Source organism: Mus pahari, chromosome 18 (assembly GCF_900095145.1).
Source record: "Mus pahari chromosome 18, PAHARI_EIJ_v1.1, whole genome shotgun sequence".
Taxonomy (NCBI): Eukaryota; Metazoa; Chordata; class Mammalia; order Rodentia; family Muridae; genus Mus; species Mus pahari.
In genome coordinates this window covers 19,789,407-19,811,162 of record NC_034607.1, presented here as the reverse complement: position 1 = coordinate 19,811,162, position 21,756 = coordinate 19,789,407, and positions in this window count along the sequence as shown.

Sequence of the window (21,756 nt, the reverse complement as noted above, 5' to 3'; positions counted from 1 at the left end):
ATAAGGGAAATTGATCTGAAGTTGTCTTTCTTTGTTGAGGCTTTGTGTGTTTTTGGTATCACTATAACTGTGGTTTCATAGAATGAATTACATAGTGTTCCTTCTGTTTCTCTTTCTTGGAAGAGTTTGAAGAGTATTGGTATTATGTCTTTTTTGATATCTGATAGAATTCTGCCCTAACTCTGGTCCTGGGCTGGGCTTTTTTTTTTTTTTTTTGGTTGGGAGACTTTTAATGACTGCTTCTATTTCTTCAGAAGTTATAGGACTGTTTAGATGGTTTATCTGATCCTGATTTAACTTTGGTACCTGGAATCTGCCTAGAAAACTCTCTATTTCATCTAGATTTTCCAGTTTTGTTGAGTATATGTTTTGGTTTTTTTTTGAATTTTCTTGCTTCTGTTGTTATGCTTCCATTTTTATTTCTGATTTTGTTAGTTTGGATACAGGCTTGGTGCCCTCTGGCTAGTCTTGCTAAGGGTTTATCTATCTTGTTGATTTTCTCAAAGAACCTGCTCCTGGTATTTGATTCTTTGTATAGATCCTTTTGTTTTTACTTGGTTGATTTCCGCTCTGAGTTTGATTATTTCCTGCTGTCTACTTCTCTTGAGTTTATTTGCTTCGTTTGTTCTAGAGCTTTCAGGTGTGCTATCAAGCTGCTAGTGTGTGCTCTCTCCAGTTTCTTTTTGGAGACACTCAGAGATTAGAGTTTTCCTCTTAGCACTGCCTTCACTGTGTACCATAAGCTTGGGTACGTTGTTCCTTCATTTTCATTAAATTCTAAGCCATCTTTGATTTCTTTCTTTATTTCTTCCTTGACCAACTTATCATTGAGTAGAGTGTTGTTCAGCTTCCATGTCTGTGTGGGCTTTCTGTTGTCTTTGTTGTTATTGAAGATCAGACATAGTCCATGGTGATCTGATAGGATGCATGGGGTTATTTCAGTCTTCTTGTATCTGTTGAGGTCTGATTTGTGACCGATTTTATGGACAACTTTGGAGAAGGTACCATGAGGTGCTGAGAAGAAGGTATATTCTTTTGATTTAGGATGAAATGTTCTATAGATATCTTTTCAATCCATTTGGTCCAAAACTTCTGTTAGTTTCACTGTATCTCTGTTCAGTTTGTGTTTCCCTGATCTGTCCATTGATAAGAGTGGGATGTTGAAGTCCCCACAATTATTGTGTGAAGTTCAATGTGTGCTTTTAGCTTTAGTAAAGTTTCTTTTATGAATGTGAGTGCCCTTGCATTTAGAGCATAGATGTTCAGAATTGAGAGTTCTTCTTGGTAGATTTTCCCTTTGATGAATATAAAGTGTCCTTCCTTATCTTTTTTGATGACTTTTGGTTGAAAGTGGATTTTATCCACTATTAGAATGGCTACTCTAGCTTGATTCTTGGGACCATTTGCTTGGAAATTTGTTTTCCAGCCCTTTTCTCTGAGGTAGTGTTTGTCTTTGACACTGAGGTGTATTTCCTGTATGCTGGCTCCTGTTTACTTATCCAGTTTGTTAGTCTATATCTTTTTATTGGATAATTGAGTCCTTTGATGTTAAGAAATATTGTGAAATAGGGGTTGTTGCTTCTTGTTATTTTTGTTCTTAGAGGTGGAATTATGTTTCTGAGGCTATCTTCTTTTAGCTTTGCTGAAAGATGTTTACTTTCTTGCTTGTTCTAGAGTGTAATTTCCCTCCTTGTGTTGGAGTTTTTCCATCTATTATCCTTTGCAGACCTGAATTTGTGGAGAGAGATTATGTAAATTTCATTTTGTCATGGAATATCATGGTTTCTCCATCTATGGTAATTGAGGGTTTTGCTGTGTATAGTAGCTTGGGCTGGCATTTCAGTTCTCCTAGGGTCTGTATGACATCTGCCCAGGATCTTCTAGTTTTCATAGTCTCTGGTGAGAAGTCTGGTGTAATTCTGATAGGTCTGCCTTTATATGTTATTTGATCATTTTCCTTTACTGCTTTTAATATTCTTTCTTTGTTTTGTGCATTTGGTGTTTTGACTATTATGTGACAGGAGGAATTTCTTTTCTGGTCCAATCTATTTGGAGTTCTGTAGTCTTCTTGTGTGTTTATGGGCATCTATTTCTTTAGGATAGGGAAATTTTCTTCTATAACTTTGTTCAAGATATTTACCAGCCCTTTAAGTTGGGAATCTTTGCTCTCTTCTATACCTATTATCCTTCGGTTTGGTCTTCTCATTGTGTCCTAGATTTCCTGAATGACTTAGGTTAGAAGCTTTTTACATTTTGCATTTTCTTGGACTGTTGTGTCAATGTTTTCTATGGTATCTTCTGCACCTGAGATTCTCTTCTATCTCTTGTATTCTGTTTGTGATGCTTGCATTTATGTCTCCTGATCTATTTCCTAGCTTTTCTATCTCCAGTGTTGTTTCCCTCTGTGATTTCTTTACTGTTTCTATTTCCAATTTTAGATCCTGAATGGTTTTGTTCAATTCCTTCACCTGTTTGGTTGTGTTTTCTTATAATTCTTTAAGGAATTTTTGTGTTTCCTCTTTAAGGGCTTCTACCTGTTTACTTGTGTTCTCCTGTATTTCTTTATGGGTGTTATTTCTGTCCTTCTTAAAGTCCTCTATCATCATCATGAGATGTGATTTTAAATCAGAGTCTAGCCTTTCTGGTGTCCTGGGGTGTCCAGGTCTTGGTGTGGTGGGATAACTGGGTTCTGATGATGCCACATAGCCTTGGTTTCTGTTGCTTATGCTCTTGCCATTGTCTGTCAACATTTGGTTATCTCTGGTGTTAACTGTTCTTGCTGTCTCTGACTATAGCTTGTCCCTCCTGTAAGCCCATGTGTCAGCAATCCTGGGAGACCAGTACTCGCTGGGAGGAATTTGGGTATAGGGAGCTGTGGCATAGGGTTAGCTCTGGGTGCAGATAGAAACCGGAAGGATCCTGTCCCTGGCTGCTCCTCAGTTCCTGTGTCCTAGGGGCTCTGGATGGGTCCCTCAGAGCACAAATGGTGGTCCTACCTGTGTTCACAGGTGTGCCAGCACTCCCGGGAGATCAGCTCTCTCCTGGCAGGACCTTGGTATGGAGAGCTGTGGCACAAGGTCAGCTCTGGGCACAGGTGGAAACCACAACTCCAATATTCTACCCACCCTGGCTCTGAGCAACAACAGGATTTCCAAGAGGAAGAATGGGTCATTTTCTGGGATGGACTAACTGTAAAGTCAGTTATGGTCTGTGCTGTCCCTGGAGACCACTTTGGTATCCATGGTCTGCTGTCTTGAGCTGTGTTGAAGCCCTGAGTTCATCAGGATGTCTGTGGTACTACAGCATCCAGGAGTAGTATTGATGTTCCTGGCCAGAGTTACTGATAAAGACCATACAGATGTCATTGGCCTTTGCTTTTGAGGATGGTCCATGATTTGTGTGGGCACAGAGGGCTATGTTTATGTCCATAGTCTATACTACCATTGAGGTCTGTTCTGATACAGGAGTTCATGTGGATGTCCATGGTCCATGCTCTTACCAGAAATTGTAAGTCCATGACCCACGTTCCTACTAATGATTAAGGGCAAGGAAGATATCCATGGTGTTGATGAGCTAGACTCACAGCTATAAAAGGACATAGAAGGCTTCTCTCTCTCTCTCTCTCTCTCTCTCTCTCTCTCTCTCTCTGTGTGTGTGTGTGTGTGCATGCATGCGTGTGTGTGTGTGTGTGTATGTGTGTGTGTGTGTGTGTGTATCCCACCCAAAAGTTACAGTCTAGATATAAAGACATTAAAGAGTTCTCTTTAAAATGTGATAAGAATGATTGCTTCTGGGAGGAAGGGAAGGATAAAGAACTCAGTTTTATTTAAGGGTCTAGCCAATGGGACTTTGACCATGCTCCAAGAAGTATATAGGTAATACAAATAGGACTTGGTATTTTGTTTTTTGTATGGGGTAGGGAGTCATTGAGAGGTGGGGAAGAGAACAGATCTAGAAGTACAGGGAAGTGAGTGTGCTCAACGTTATTAATTTGAAAATCCCAAATAATTGATAAAAATATTATGAGAAAATCTTAAAACAGTTTTGGAGAAAATATACTTTAACATAGTCAAAAATATGTATGATAACTTCACAGTTAACGTCATCCTAAATAGAGAAAATCTGAAAGAAATGATTTAACAATTAAGAACAAGGCATGATTGTCTGCCATCCCTACTCATTTTCAATGCAGTCTATGAAACACTGTTCAGATAATTAAGACAAGAGAAGATTAAATACATAGAAATAGGGAAAGAAGCCAAAGTATCCCTACTTAACAGATGATATGACATTATACCAACAAACAAACAAACAAACAAACAAACAACAAAACACTTTCCCTAATTGATTATCCAAGGCCAAGAGGTCTGCCCTAAAACTTGAAACATACATATTGAAACAAGCAGCACTAAATATACTCAGCAGGACTGTATTAAAGAGTTAATTAAAGAAAAGTTCAGAATTTTGAGAGACAACGAGAGGCTATGAGAAGAGTTAGGGGTGGGATAGGGAAGATGAAACTATGGTATTCATGTGTAAAATTCTCAAAAAATAAAGTCAAAAACAACTTAACAATAAAGGGAAAACGTTAGCACCTGGGGTCCTGGGAACACAGCATCCTATGCTCAGACCTTAATGCTTAGATGGCGCTTCCTGTACTTTAAGGATCTGTGGACAAGTTTCCAGGTCAAAGACTCTCGTTGCTTCCTGTTCCCCTTTGTTGAGATTAAGCAACAAGGCCCTGAGAAGATCCACGGAGAATTACATTTGTTAGGAGTTTTGCTGACTTACCGAATGATTTAATCTCTTTATTGAAATGACTCCTTATATTCAGCATCATTAGTGCTGCTTACATGTCAGCTTATATGAAAAACGCCCACACAAAACAGTTTGGTGTGGATTTTGGTCCGTAGTCACTTACACCTGAAGTCTTGCTGCTCTGGGATCATGTGGCTTCTGAAGATGATGTGTCTCTAAGTGAAAGATATTTTTGCTGTCAGGTCCTCCTGTTCTGTGTACTTCTGCTCCATTTGCGTGCTGGTTCCTGTCCCTTTCCGAGCTTTGCTGAAGACTCACATCCCTATTCCATCCCTCCCATCTGAGATTCATCTTTTTCTCTCTTCCCACCTCATTCTAGCTGCACAGAATAATTAATTTGACACAAAAGGAATCTCATTCCATACATTTTGAGATAAATATATGAAAATCTTCTATGATACATGGTAGTATGCTGAAGTAGGGATGTGCCAGACCTCAGAGCCAAGCAGGGCCCTTCAGGCAAGGCGTACGCACTCATGGCTTCCATTGATCAGATTTAAACAGATGACTTCAGGATGTCTAGCTGAGAAAGAGACAGACTATATATTTTTCAAAAAGACTTCCTTCTCAGAAATATCTCCATGTGGGAAAAACAGACCTTGTACTCATGGTCCTGTTGGGATGAGAGTATAAACAATGAGTCATGGTGGTTCAGTACCACAGAGCTGTAGGGAATGGGATATGTTGACAGTGCAGGAGTTTGCCAGTTTCTCGGGAGATGTTATTCTATGTACATTTGAGGAATGGAAATTTGAAATCTAGATATGATTAATTTTTTTTTTACTCTGCTATTTTCAATGAACCCAATACTTCAGAACATCAAAATAAGTTCATCTGTAAATTCATCTCTCTTCCATGTTTATGAAATTTTTATCCTTATGAGATGGAAAGCAGGAGGAAATATGAAACAACAAAACACAATGTTCATAAAGCAGAAGAAAAGTGATTTTTTTATAAGAAAATATTTCCATTTTATATTTTCCAGGGTCAAGTTAAACAATAGTGAATTAACATTTTTAAAATTATGCACAGGGCCACTTGCCAGTGTTTTGTTAATTATGCAAATGTAGAGTGCTGCTCTACTTCTTACTTCAGATCTATCAGTGTGCATCTGCTCAGCAAATATTTCAGGAAGTAACCCCTTGCCACAGTCAGAAAAATCCTCTATAACTACTGAATTCCTGAAAATCAACGTCAGCACTCACCAACGGAATAGGGAGTGTGATAGATTTCCGATGTTGGTCACATGAGTCTATGTCTCAAGAGTAGGGAGGAAATAGAAAGAAATTTATTTTGTTGAGCAGCTACTAAAGAAGTAATTTTCGTTAAATATTGAATCTAATTTTCATTATTAGCTCTCTTTGAGGGGTCTGCTAAGATGTTTATAGTTTTTTAAGAAAGGAAAAGAATGGAGCTGAAGAGATGGCTCAGCAGATAAGAGTGTGTACTGCTCTTGTCGATCTGGTTTGATCCACAGATCCACACTGGGTAGGTCACAACTGCCTGTAACTCCTGCTTCAGGAGATCTGATGGCTTTTCCTGGAAATATGGGCACCTCCATTCTCACACACACACACACACACACACACACACACACACACACACACGCATGAACTCATGCATGCTCACAGCAAGTAAAACATTAAACCACTGAGAAGTAAACAGGGAGCACTATGGCAGAAGTTCTCTGAGTGCCTCAGCAACCCCCTCAGACAGGCCATAGAAAATGATCTTTCAAAAGATCTCCAATTTAATCAGCAAGACAAAAGGCTAAGGTATGACCAAGGGCTTTATTACAAACCACAGTGCCAAGGCTAACAATCATTGGGCAATAGCAGACAACTGTGATACAGTGCAAACAGACAAGTAAAACAGAGAAATGCAAGCAGCGCAAACAGAGAAATCAGAAAGAGATGATGATGCAGGAGAGCCTAGGTGGAAGCACCTTCATCTCTGCGGGTGGCAGAATGAGGAGGAGGATGGGGTGACTCGTGAGAAACAATTTTTAGGCTACGTTCTGTGGCTGGGAGAGACCTCATAGATTCCGTTCCTCTGTTTCTTAACAACAGAACTAAAGGTCAGGCAAACACAATCATAATGCGGAGAATCAGGAGAATCAGGAGCTGGAATGTCTATGCTATCTACAATCTCTACTTTTCACTGAAAAGATGAATACAAAAAATATACAGCAAGTCTCACATATGTGTGTGTATTCTTTTCACACACACATACACACACACATACACACACACATACATACATACATACATACATACATAAGAAGTTAATACAAATGGTTTGTGTGTTAAATCTAATATATGAAAATACCAAAGTAGCCATGATAATCATACTCAAAGAACTAAGGGAAACTATGCTAAGAGAACAAAGGACAGATTTGTCTGATTATACTTCAATGAAATGTCAACGTATAAATGTCAACCAATAAAGAAATAGAAATAATTTCCCAATAGAAAATGGTAGAATGTAGTGGTAATAGTTAAAATAATAGTAAAAGTAATCTTAGTAATAAGTCCCACAGCAGCTCAGTCTTAGAGCAGAGTTGGCAGAAAAAGACATTAGAGTTCCTCAAACCAGATCAACAGAATTACTCAATCTGAGGAACACAGAGGATGAAGAGGCTAAAAAATGGGTACCTCCTATGGGAATTATGATCACTATAACATTACTAACACAGCAGGTGCTTCCAGGATAGGAGACAGTAAACATGAAACTAAAACTTAAAAGACTGAAACTGCCCCAATATCCATTTAAAAGGAGTTAATCTGCACACTTACAAAGTTAAAGAAGCCCCAAACAGACAGACACAACAAAGGACTTCATATCTAGGCACACCGTATGTAAAACTATGAAGACAAAAATAAGTATGATGCCCAGTTCGTGAGAGCTCCGTGAGACCGCCAGAGACCACAACTCTGATGCAAGCATACGAGAGTCTTTTGATTCGAGTTTGGACTCAGGCTGCAACCCTCCTCGTGCAACAGGGTGGGAATGCCATGCTCAGGTCTAGGGACTTAGGACTTATATAGGGAAAAACACACAAGCTAGAGCTTTCAAGCCTTGGAGTTACATGACTGGGTAAAGGGGTAAAGGAACCTTAACCTTCAAACTGATAACATTTGTTCAGACAAAAAGGAGAGATCATACATCTGGAAAAGGGCATCTTTGACCTGGGAAGGAATAACTCATCCTATTATTGGGACCAGTCCTTTCCAGTTGTTGCAAGCTAACCACAGCTGTTATGTCTATTTTCGATTGCTGGAAATACTTGGTCGGCTCTTTCCTAGTGTTCAAGGGTGGGGCCCTTATCACTCCTAGGACATTAATTTTTTGCTTCCTCCAGGGACGGGAGACAGCAGCCTTTCAAAAGGTTAGCAGCTTAAAATACAGTTTCAAGCACAGGATGAAATCTGTCCTGCTGTGGCCAGGCGTGGTGGTGCACTCAGGAGGCAGAGGCAGGTGGATTTCTGAGTTCAAGGCCAGCCTGGACTACAAAGTGAGTTCCAGGACACCCAGGGTTATACAGAGAAACCCTGTCTCGAAAAACCAAAAAAATAAAAATAAAAATAAAAATAAAAATAAATAAAGACTGCAAAATGGCCTTTCAAACACATCTGTGAACGTGGCTACCTTCTATGATAAACAAACCCTAAAAGAAAAAAAAATTTCTATCTAGCCCATTTTACATGAAATACTAGAGAGTGCGTGACTTTAGGATCCTAGCACTTGAAAAGCAGAGGCGGGAAGACCATTAGTTTAAAGGAGTCTAACCTATATAATAATTTCTAGGGATGCTTGAGAGATGCAGTAAGACCTTCTCTCAAGAAAAATCTGATAACTGAGTTCAATCCCCAGGACCCACATGTTAGAAAAAGAATTCTTTTTCCTCTGACATCCTTATGCACACCATTACTGGCACACCCACATAGTTTCACCCATAGACACACTCACACACAGACACACTCATACATACACAAACCAAACAAATAAATAAACAAAAAGTATTAAAGTAATGAGTAAAAGGAAAGAAACACAGAAGCTCTAAAGGAAAAAGACCCAGTGACCTCAGTCCTAACTCATACACATTTCCAAAATGAAGAGTACGTGCTGTCAGTCAGTAACTGCAGACAAAAATGAACTGACAAGGAGAGCTAAATGAGAAGCTTTATGTAACATTTTTCATATATAGACTTGTTCTCCTTTCTTCTAAGGCTTTCTAAAAACATAATTATAAAAATGCATTGGCTTGCAATGTATGGTGATATAGTATGCACAGCAGTGAGCACAGGAATGGGACAAGGAATGTAGCTGCATAGGAATAAAGTTTCTGCATTTCACTGAATCTATCAGTAGAAATCTAAATAGACCCAAATAATGAAACAGAACTAAAATCCAGAAACAATTCCTCCTATGCAACCCTCCTATGCAACCCTCCTGTACAACCCTCCTATGCAACCCTCCTATGCAACCCTCCTCTGTAACTCTCCTGAGTAATCATTGTAGGCAAGGCTTTTATGCAGTATTCCTAGGCAATCCTTCGAAGCCTTCCTAGGCACAGCCTCCTGGGGAATCTTACTTCGTAGCCTCTGTTTGTGTATTAGTTTCCACCAAGACTATTATCTTCCACCTCACTTAAACAACATGATATTTAAAAGCAGGATGTTAATAGGGAAGTGAACTGTGATGGGGAGGTGAACCATTCCAGCCTTCAAGAGAGCTCCTTAAACTCGGGAAGTAAACAACTCAAAACTAGCTTCAGGAAGTCCTTAAAACTGACAGTGTTTACTAGGCCTGCTCTGCTTCCCAGGACTATATAAAACCTGCTGAGAGACACTCTCAGACAAGACAAGCTGCCCAAATGAGGCTCAAGACAGCAGAGGAACAGCCTGAAAAGGGAGAGAGCACCAGAACTGCCTCCAATAAACAAAGAGCAGGGAGGGGATCTGCCTGGAAGAGACTCAGACCAACTGAGCTGCATATAAAGGACACATTCCATGAGCTGTCACTCATGCTGGGGTGAGCTTTCAGCAATACAGCTGTCTGTAAATCTTTGTGCTTCTATAAGTAATCCTTCACCCATATTTCTGTTGTATGGGGGGGGGCAGATCTTAGTAAAACTGACGCCATGATGGAAGCACTATTTAAGCCTTGGAACTCAGCTTGTAGGCAGCAACACCTGCCAAACCAAGAACAAAGGCCTAATTCATCAGTCTATGGTTCTGAGACAGTCCCTAGAATTCCACTTCTGAATAGCTTTTTTTGCTGAGGTGTTTCAGTCCAGGATATGGTTACTGTACTTAAAAGCTCACCCTGAGAAAGACTTGGGACCGTATTTGGGTAGTTACTGGCTGGCTAACAAAGATTTTCTATTGGCTTGAACCCAAGACCAAATGGTATTTGCTCATGGATACTCCACAAATCTGTAAGTAACACCAATAAAATTCATTGGTTCAACTAGTTAGACTTTGTTGGTACCCATACTTGGATCTGTTGTTGGTTCCCTATCTGAAGTGAGTAGAAATTTGTTCATATTTCCCCATGAACAATCATACATAACAACTTCCTATGTGACCCTCCTATGAATGCCCATCAATGTCTGATGGAACGATGCCAGCTCAATGTATCAATAAATCCTCTATGTCCCCTGTCCCCTTAGCAAGGCCATGGGTTCCTGAGGGGATGCTGGCAACTCAAAAGGGAAAATAAAATATTTACAACAAATAATGCTGAGACTCCTGGATACTCACATATAAAACTCTTAAGTGAAGTCAGGGCCATTGTAAAAGCTAAAGCCACACAATTCAAGAAAAATGACAGATTTCTTCATTGTTCAATATTTGCTCATGACCTCATAGTAGCTGTGACTATCCACACAAGAATGATCCATGCTCAATCAATCAACATCCCAGCACAGAAGGAGGAAGGACTCATGAGCTACCCAAGGTAAGAAGCTATTGATAATTGATGACTTTTAGGATGCCTATATGTGTACTAAAAATTGGAAACTGGGTTTTCTCAAGAAAACAATCACAGGAGGCAGAGGGAGGGAGGGATCTAGGTGGGAGATGGGGGATGGAGGGGAAAAGGGAAACATGAACAGATATGGTGGGGGATACAGGTTAGAAACCCTGAAGGCAAGCAGAATGAATAGAAACATGCAACCTCGGGGGCTGAGAGATTGGGGGACCCTCTAGAAAGTACCAGAGACCTGGGAGGTGAGAGACTTTCAGGACTCCCAGGGAGGGTCCTTAGATGAAATGCCCAACAGTGGGGATAAGGAAAGACAGGGAAGACATCAAGTGAAGGGACTGGGTTGCCATCTTACAGTCAAAAACTCTCACCCAGAATTGTTCCTGTCTAAAAGAACGGCAGGGACAAAATTGGAGAAGAGACTGAGGAAAAGGTGGTCCAGTGACCTGCCCAAATTAGGATCCATCTCAAGGGCAGGTTCCAAGGCCTGACACTATTACTGATGCTATCTATGGTATACTTAAAGACAGGAGCCTAGCATGTCTGTCCTCTGAAAGGCCCAACAAGCAGCCGATTGAGATAGATGCAGATATTACACACCTAACCATTTGACTGGAGTTGGAGACCCCTGTGGCTGAATTAGGGGAAGGCTAGTAGAAGGTGACTCCATAGGAAGAACAGTAGTCTCAACTAACCCGGACCCCTGAGATCTCTCAGACACTGAGCTACCAACCAGGCAGCATACACTAGCTGGTCCGAGACCCTCAACACATACTGCAGAGGACTGACCTCAGTGAGAGAAGATATGCCTAACCCTTGAGAGAATTGAGGGCCCAGGGATTGGAGAGGCCTGGGATAGGGGGGTACCCTTGGAGACCAGGGGTAGGAGGAATGGTAAGAGGAACTGTGGGAGGGAGAACCAGGAAGGGGGGCAATGACTGGACTATAAAAATATAAAAACAAGTTTAAAAGTGGTCAGGTGGGGTTGGGGTGGGGACATCCATATGTAGACAGAGGGGTGGGGAGGAGATATGGGATGTGGAACGGTAAGAGGGTGGACGGTGGGGGGGGGACGAATAAAATATGGAGTGTAAAAGGTTAAATAATGAAAAAAAAGGACATCAAGTTGAGAGGTGTTGTGATGTAATGGGCTCAGGAGGAGTTGGGGAAATACGGGGGCAGGGAGACAGGAGTGGGTGGGTGGGTGGGTGGGGGAGTACCCTTGTGGAGGCAAGCAGAAAGGGGGTGGGATAGGATATTTCTGAGGGGGAGAAGGGAGTAATGTTTGAAATGTAAATGAAGAAAATATCCAATAAGAAAGGGAAAAAATGGAAAAGAAAAAACAAAGTAGATATTTTTATTATATTAAAAAAGTGTTTTCCAGTTGGAGAGTTGTAGTCAGACGATGTATATTATGAATATTATTTTCTTCTTTACCAGTGTCTTGATTCAATGGATAAGTGAACCTAGGAGTAGATGGTGGTGATGTATATACTGTCTTTATTACAAAGAAAGGTAGGTACCTGGAGAATGTAATTTGAATGGATGACCAAGTAGGCTTGCTGTTTCCTTACTCGAAAGTTATCCGGAATTAGCAGTAAAGGAAGTGCACTGTCTGTTTCTATGTAGCAAACCCCTAAACCTGGAGTATCAACACAGTGCTGTATCAGTTATGATAGTTCTGTGGATTGACTAGACAGTTCCAAGGACTCTGTGGTTCACCCATAGAGTTCTGTTGGTTGTATGAGTAAACTTGGTTCTTATGTTCCTGGGGCTCTACCTAATAGGTTAGTAGGGTGGCTAGACAGTTCTATGTGAGTCTAGACAGTTCAGTGTGAGCTGGATAGTTCTGATGGTTCTCTGGGTTGGACATACAGGTCTCATGGCTCTATAAGTTTATTGAACAGTTATGATGCTTTTGTGGGCTCATCACACGGTTCTGATAGTTTTATATGTCAGCTGGGTAGTTCTGGTGCTTCTTTTAATAGGTTATTGAGTTCTAGGTATAGGTTTACTGAACAGTTGTGGGGGTTCTATATGTTGACCACATATTTGTGATAGTTTTGTGGGTTATCTGGACAGTGCTCATAATTCTGTGGGTTTGTTACAGAGTTTTGATGGTTCTGTGAGCTGGCCATGAAGCTCTAATGGTTCTGTAGATCTGTTGAACATGAAACTTTTTTTTAAAATTTATTTATTTCACACGTTTTCTATGTTCATGTGGCAAGTGGTCCAGACTGGATGTCCCTCTCATAGAGCATCCTACATGTCTGTGGCCACATTCTCATCTTTGTACTCTGGCTATCTTCTACACGGCCCTTACTCCATTACTCCATCTCCATGAAGTTGTTCCCATCCTCTCTCTCTCTCTCTCTCTCTCTCTCTCTCTCTCTCTCTCTCTCTCTCTCTCTCTTTCTCTCTCTCTCTGTCTGTGTGTGCATGGGTGTGGGTGTGGGTGTGGGTGTGTCCTTCTCGCCAAAACAGTCTGAACATATAAGTCCGACATGGCAACTAGATTTCAAGAAGGAGAAAATGGAACTCTATTTGTGACTTGTATAGCATCATCACCAGTGCCCGTAACTGGTGTAAGCAAATGAGAATACAGATTTATATCTAATGGTAGTAAAATGGAGTCCACCTATGATGGGAGATAGGGAAAGCAGATAAGAGAAAAGAAAGAGTTGCGGCAGCCCAGTAAAGAAGACCCAGAGCAGTCCTATACACCTAGTCACAGATAAAGCTGAAATTCATTCTGCATGACCCAACTACTAACTGCAGGGCAGAGAGTAAAAAGAGCAGTTTCCATCTACAAATAATCAGATTACAGAGAGGGAGGGATTCCTGAACTTCCAGACCTGGGAATCTCTCCAGCCCTGATATGAACGAGTAAAGGTGTACAGGAGACTCTAAGCTAGTGTTTCTTGTGGACATATTATTGAAGCATCCCTGGCAATTCAGCACAAGGCGGAAGCCACAGACTGTTCACAGAGCAAACCATCAGGAGCTGCGTACACTTTGTGCTCCTCACTAGAGCTTGAGAAAATGCAGGCATGTTGCTTGCCTGGACAAAGAAGAAAAAAATAAATAAGTACACATGGTCTCATTTTCTAAGGTGGAATCAACTGTCTCCAACTCCATACAGCATTATTTGCAGTCCCTGCTCTTCTTCATAGAAAAGATTTAAGTTTAAGGACATATTTGTGATACCTGAAGATGCTTTACTTCAATGACAAGTAAGAGGAGGGCCCCATGTTGAGAGGCAGCATATAATTTTTCAACTCAGAAAGTCGCCAGAGCCACTGCTAGGTCAAGTTAGAATGCCAGGGTTTGTGCCCTTCTGCCACGAAGGACTAGGGGTGTGCCTGACTCCATTACCTAATTGATGAGGCAAATTCTGGATCACTGTCGATGTTTGTTCCTAATGAGTGCAGACAATAAGACAGGTTGCTTCCATTTAGATATACTAATGAATATGGTTTTCATTTTAATCCTTCTTCTCTCCAAAGCAATTGCTTTTAACCACCTGGAAAAAATGGCGGGAGCCTAGGAGAATCACAAATGGGCTTTCTCCCTAGGGTAATTCACCTAGAGCAGAAATCTACAGGCAAAGAAGAAGCGAATAAACAGAAATTAAAACTACCACTTGGTGCCTCCTAGAAAAGTCTTCTTGTCCCCATTTTGGAACTCCACTGGGCCTAGAACATTCCATATTCAGAGTTGCTTTTCTTGTTTGTTATTCCTGGCTTTGAGGTTGTGGTTTTTTTTTGTTGTTGTTGTTGTTGTTTTGTTTTTTGGGGGGTGTTGTTGTTGCTTTAATGATTGTTGCTTATAAGAACTATGAATTTGAAAGCATGTTAGGAAGAAAGGAGATATAGAACTGCATTGAATTGCTGTCTTAGATTACAGATTACAGGGAAGTTTAGGTTAAAGGGTAGCCCTAGATATTTTGAAGTCCAAGTCCTAGATAAAGGGAATAAGATACTCTTATTTAGCCAAATACCAACTTACAAGTATAAAATTAGGTACAGAGCCTTATCAATATCCAATATAACTTATGAATCTCAGAAAAAAATTTTCTTCCTTGATAATCTATCCTTTTTAGATATATTATATGATCTAATCATTTATTTATTTTTCATTAAAGAGCAATAAGATTTGTCCCATCATTGATATAGATGCATTGTAGCAGAGAAAAAGAATTGTAACAGACAATAGAATATGCTAGGATAGATTAGTAGTTCACTGGCATTACTATAAGGAAATACTGAAAGTGGGTAGGTTAGCCATAGACAATTCTGATCCTACAACTATGGAAGCCAAGTCATCATAGTTTGACTGCTTCTGAAAGCTTCTTGCCTAGAGTCTCATCTTTGGCTTTAATTGCTTTTCAGTATATCAGCCCAGCATCTGCTTTTAACTGTACCTAGTACCCTTCCTTCACCTATATACCTATTTCTAGATACAAATTAAGGACATTAGTCATATATTAAGACACTTATGCTCATTTTATTTGATCTGACTTATTAACAACGATCTTATCTCTGAATGATGTCACACTCATAGGTACCAGGGATTGGTCTTCAGCATCTGTAGAAATGCAATTCAAGTCATAACAATGGGTAGCAAGATATTGTTATATAAACTATCTAAAAAAATCTAATGCCCATGGTAAATCATCCTAATATATCATTTACATTCTATTCCAACATGTAGAAATTTGATCAGAAAGTCACTCTAAAAACAAAATTGCCAATTTTGTCAATATTAAGCCTACTTTGAAAGCTGGCGAGAAGTGCCCATTGGTTGCAATAGTGGCATGAAAATTATGGAGTTCACTACTTTTTGATTGGACAAGGCCTGCTTCACAATAAGAGTTCCGTGCTTAGTAATATATACCTAATTACAAGTTCATGACTAGGGTGCTCCTAAGTCCTGGACAGAGGTCATGAGTGACATGCTGTGGTTGTTGTGCTAAACACTTACACTCTCGAGCTATGCTCTAAATATTGATGTTTCTACCCAGACCTAGTGTTGCTCTTAACGTGGGTCAGAGAAGCTTTGGTTTACAGTAGGTAGTGGCTAATGAGGAGACTCACAGCTGATCAAGGTGCGGAGTGACCTCATCCATACTAACCTCCCACCCTCCAGGAGTCCAAAAGAGGGAACAAAAACTGCAAACATCAGCAGAAAGACAGAAAAGTTCTGAAATGCTGACATTTGATGGCTGCATGCATGGACTCGGGGCTTCTGTAGTTATCTGCACAGGACATGCTCAAGATAACGCCATCTGAAATGTCAACATAGCTGAAGAAGAGGTCTCAGAGGCCCCACCCTTCTCAGAGGAGCTATTGGTAGTTGATGGATGCTGAGGGAGGGAGAGTCACTCCCCTTCAGACATGTGGATGCTGGTAAGTTGCTCATGCCCCAGTGGATGGCCACATATGCATGTGCCAATGGGCAGCACTAATTAGGCTCAAGGGTTTTGATAACAAAGGAAATAAAAGGGGAAAACAAAGCAGGCAAGGAAATGTTTGAGGACACTGGTGGAAACCAGAGAAGGGTGGACTGACATGATCAATATACATTGTAGACATGTATAGAAGAATAAAGCTATACATATTATACATATCTAGAAGAATAAAGAATATTATTTTATTGTTTTTGTTGTTTTTGTTTTTTGTTTTTTCGAGACAGGGATTCTCTGTGTAGCCCTGGCTGTCCTGGAACTCACTCTGTAGACCAGGCTGGCCTCAAACTCAGAAATCCGCCTGCCTCTACCTCCCCAGTGCTGGGATTGAAGGCATGTGCCACCACGCCCAGCTAGAATATTATTTTAAAAAGAAAAGTGAACCCATGTAATTCTTTCCATTGTATACCTGGAAAACACTTATAAAATTTTTATAGTGTTTAGGCATTATTTTTTCTGGACTAGATTTCTAGTCCATTAAGTGCCTGCCTCTTCAGATCTACTTCACATTTTTTCTTACCCTAAGCTCTTTCAGAAAAGACTGGTTTCATGGACTCTATTACCTTTGCTCCTAAACCCAAGCGTTCAGGTTAGGCTCAGCCTGTGAGAACTCCTAAGAATACATTGTAAAGTAGGATGGTGGGTAATATACATACATAAGCCCTCCTTCGATCTGACCTCATCTTTAGCTGTGTATTTCAAACGAAGATCCTGTTCCCTCCCCTGGGATCTTTCTCCTTTAGAAAATCAATTTGTGATAGCCCTTATTCTCCCATCCCCTGAATCAGGCTGTTTCCAGTGTTTCTTTTCTCCACACATCTGGAAAGCAAAGTTTCTTCTTGAGTGGTTCTGTTTTATCTGTCCCATCTGTTTATATTGGGACCCTGACTCATAGATTCCCCCAATTCCCAAATTTAATCACTCCTTCCTCTATCCTTCCAGTGCATTGAACTTAATATCAAACCCACAGACTAATTACATCATGTCTATATAATGGTATTTACCAGTCTGACTCTCATACTAGGCCAACAGGAGTAGGCCATCAAGTTGGACTCTCCAGCCCCTCCAAGTTTGGATCTGATTGAATTTGCCTCTCTTATTTCTCTTTTCCTATTTTTCTGGCAATTGAACATTAAAAGCATCCAATCAAGCAATGTTTAAGCTAATTTTAGAATAATGAGTCTTTCTTATACTGTATATTATTTGTCAAAATCAAATGACTGACCAATATTCTTATAGTAAGAAAACAGTATAGTTTAGAAACTTTTTGGTTGTTGTTATTGTTGTTTGTTTTGGTTTGGGGGGGTTGTGTTTGTTTGTTTGTTTGTTTGTTTTTACAAGACAGGGTTTCTCTATGTAGCCCTGGCTGTCCTGGAACTCATTCTGTAGACCAGGCTGGCCTCGAACTCCGAAATGCTGAGATCTGCCTGCCTCTGCCTCTGAAGTGCTAAGATTAAAGGCACACGACACCACTGCCCGGTGAGTTTAGAAAGTATTAATTTCAGTCCATACAGTTAGACCCGAAAGAGACACTACCCTACCACTTTCTTTAAGTCATTTCTTAGGTTTAAAGAAAAACTTAGTGTGCTCTCTCTCCTTCCCTCTCTCTCTCTCTCTCTCTCTCTCTCTCTCTCTCTCTCTCTCTCTCTCTCTCTCTCTCTCTCTCTCTCTCGTGTTTGGTGTGTGTGTGTGTGTTTGGTGTGTGAGTATTTGGTGTGTGTGTGTGTGTGTGTGTGTGTTGGAATTGAGTTTACAGCCATGTGCATGCTGTAAACACTCTACTCTTGACTAAATTTTATGCTTTGTTTCTATGAAATGGCATGGTTTTTTTGGATCAAGTGTTGCACAACTAGTCATGAGCCATTTGTCCTATGGGTTCCTTTGGAGGCCTCTCCTAACACAGAAACCTCTGCTCTTTCTACTACAGATGATAGTGTTCTAGCATTTTCAATGATGTTCTGCTTGCTCCCAAGCGCCTTTCCCCCTCAAGTCCTTCTTCATCAAGGGCAGATGAGAACCTTACCTCTGTGCTTCCTTTGTCTTCCCCTTTTAATCTCTATCTACCTCATTGTATGTGTTTGTTTGCTCATAAAGCATCCTGTCAATCGCTATGCCTTCCTTCAGCTATTTGCAGTATCTGCTAACTATATAGTAGACTCTATATAATTGTGGACTATAATCCACTACTGTGTTAGAATGGTGGACTGAAAAAGTCACAGAGAAATAGAACTTCAGCTTTGAATCTATGGACAGAGGAATAAATGTGCTTCTGTGTATACCCCGCAGGGCTGCTCAGTGGCTCTTTGTTCTTCTCAACTTTACAATATACCTGATTGTAAGAAGTCTTGTTCCTGGTCCCTAAATGTTGCCAGTTCCTCCTGTGCTAGCTATCCTGAAGTGGTCAATGTAATGCTATGGTTCCTCATATTATTATTCTTATTGGCCAAACGTGTAGATTTTCCAGTTGGTACCCACAACACCTCCTCTTAATGTACATGTTCAAGAATCCATCACCTTTATGAGGGATTGTTTAAATACTGTGTATGTCCGAGTTACCTAGAGGGGTTATTCAAACATAAAGCTCTGAACCCCACCGAAAGGACCTCTGCTTCAGAAGAGCTTAAAGATGCCCCTTCTAACATGTCCTGAGTGGGAGTGCATCTACATCTAGGCATATAGGTTGAATGACCGCTGAGGGATCGGGTATGCCTATTCTCTTCTAATGGCAAAGGCTCTCAATGATGAAGAGTTTGCTGTATTTACCTCTTCTCAGAAGATTACCTATTCCCTTCTTGTGTACACTGACACAAGATAGTTGCTTGCAAAAATTTAAGAATTGAATTAGATACAGTCACTACCAGGTCAAGAATATTCAAGAAGGTGAACCATTTATTAAGAAAATATTTAATAGGCACTTGCTTTCTGTAGTAAATGTTGACAATCTACATGTGTATAACTTGGCCTCCATGAAAGAGACAATTCTGTGTTGTCAAAAGCATGCAGCTCCTAAAGTTCTAAAGTCCAGCGTGTTCCAGAGATATCCTGTATAGTCATTCAAGGCCACACTGCATGAACCAGGGCCATAATGCTTCTTCCACTTATTAGCGGTTATGTTGTCAAGATTTCCATTCCCTGCATGATTCTGGATATGGCTGGGCACTCATCTGGGAGCTGTAGCCATTGGATACGAAGTTCATTGTTCAGCAGCATGGGCGGTGGCAGCTTTTGCACGTTGACTGACCCTATACTTCAGACATAAAGCAAGAAGATGGCTCCAGCTACTCAAGTTCCCGCTGGCTCTTTCAGGTGTTCTCATACATAGTAAGAGGTACCAGATCCCTCCACACACTGCTCACTTTATTTGGATTAAAGGCACTTAGATATAGACCTTGGTTCTAATTTTCCTTGTGAAGTCAGTTTTACAATTGGGTATATTATTATTATTATTATTATTATTATTATTATTGTTTGTATATAAATATAGTAGTATGATATCATTATTTCTGGTGTGCTGTTGCTGTTTTGCATTTTAGATGATCTTTCCTTAGTAGCTCATATCACCCACAGTGAAATCCATCAAATCTCAACTAAGTAGAGTTTCCACTGAAGCCTCAATAAGCTTTTGTAATTATTGATGACAAATCTCTATTCTGTGTAGCTTATTCTACATCACTCTTAGGAGTTCTGTTGCCTTACAAAAGCAGGCTGAGTCAGGCACACAAATATACAATACACCTACTGCAGCTGGGATTCTTTCAATACACCATTGTGCACTCATGTACGGGGCTTATTCTAACACTTACAGGCTAAATAACCTAGTGGTATAGCCACGGATAAGTTGCTCGTACTTTAATAAAAATCATCTCTTCCTTATTCATGAAAGCAACTCTAATTAAGCACAGTGAGTCACCCACAAAAGGTTCACAGAAAAATACAAGGCAGGGGACTGGAGAGATGGCTCAGGGGTTAAGGTCACTGACTTCTCCAAAATTCCTGAGTTCAATTCTCAGCACTTAAATGGTAGCTCACAACTACAGAACATCACCTCATGTGGGACATGAAACCTTCAGTTTGCTAGCACAGACAAATTGTCCTGGTCACTCCAACATGATGTAACCACTCCATCCTTTCCTTGTTCTTTGTACATTTTCTCCATGTTACTTATCACTCTATAAATCTTATTTATCCCTTTGCTGGTATATTTATTCTCTTTTCCTCCACTGGGTTGTAAATCCTATTAGGAAAGATATTTTGTCACTTTTACTACTGTATCACCAATTTGTAGCCATAGAACAGGCGTTGATGCTCGCTAAATATGATGGATGACTGGATTGCAGCCATCAAGCTTGAATAGACAAAGCTACTCCAACATGGATAGATATCTGACTTAATAAATGAAGAAAAATACTAGAAGAATAGGTAGTGAATGGTAAGATCTCAATAAGCAATAGCATTCTTCTTTTTTAAAAAAAAATGTATAAACTGGGAATGTAGCTTGGTGGTAAAGTGTCTATTGGTATGTATAGAGCCTTAAATTGAATTCCAAGTGGCCCCCAAATAATTAAGTAAACTGGATAAGGAAATGTGGTCACTGCTAGTCCCAATTTCAAACAGATTGTGGAACATGCCTTAGGAATGCTGTATCATTTTAGAATGCAGGAATGATGCATGTAATTAAGTAAGGTTGCATCGATGAGAAGACATTCTTAGGGATCTAACTTGGCCCATCAACATTTCATCTCAGGTTGGAGAGGGGTTCATAAGGCTAAGGAAGGAGAACCATTTTCTTCAGTGGTATAGCCACGGATAGGTTGTTCGTACTTTAATAAAAATCATCTCTTCCTCATTCATGAAAGCAACTCTAATTAAACACAGAGAGTCACCCACAGAAGGTTCACAGAAAAATACAAGGCATGGCACTGGAGAGATGGCTCAGGGGTTAAGGTCACTGACTTCTCCAGAAGTCCTGAGTTCAATTCCCGGCACTTACATGGTAGCTCACAACCATCTATACTGGGATCTGATTCCCTCTTCTGGTGTGTGTTAAGACAGAACACCCATATAAAATGAATAAAAACATAAAAATATAGAAAATACAAGGCAGGCTTGTTGGAAAGAAACAGGGTTCTGTGGAGAAGGAAAGAGGGTGCCAGGGAGGAATGGAGGGTGTGAGCTAAAATTTGTTAGATATGTGTACAAAACTGTCAAAGAATCCAAAAATGAAAAAAAAAATGGAGGACAACATTTTCTTGTATAACATGTGCCTCCAAACAGTGACATTCCTTCCAAATTGAAGCATTTGCCACAGGAAAGAAAGAGACTCAGATGTCTTGGCTAGTAAACAGTAGGGACACAAAGATCACATGACTGTGAAGAAAAGAAGCTTGGAAAATTCTTAAGGGCCCCTACCAACAATGTTACAAGTGCACACCATTTCTGAGGAGGGGAGGGGAAGGGGGAGGGGAGGGGAGGGAAGGGGAAGG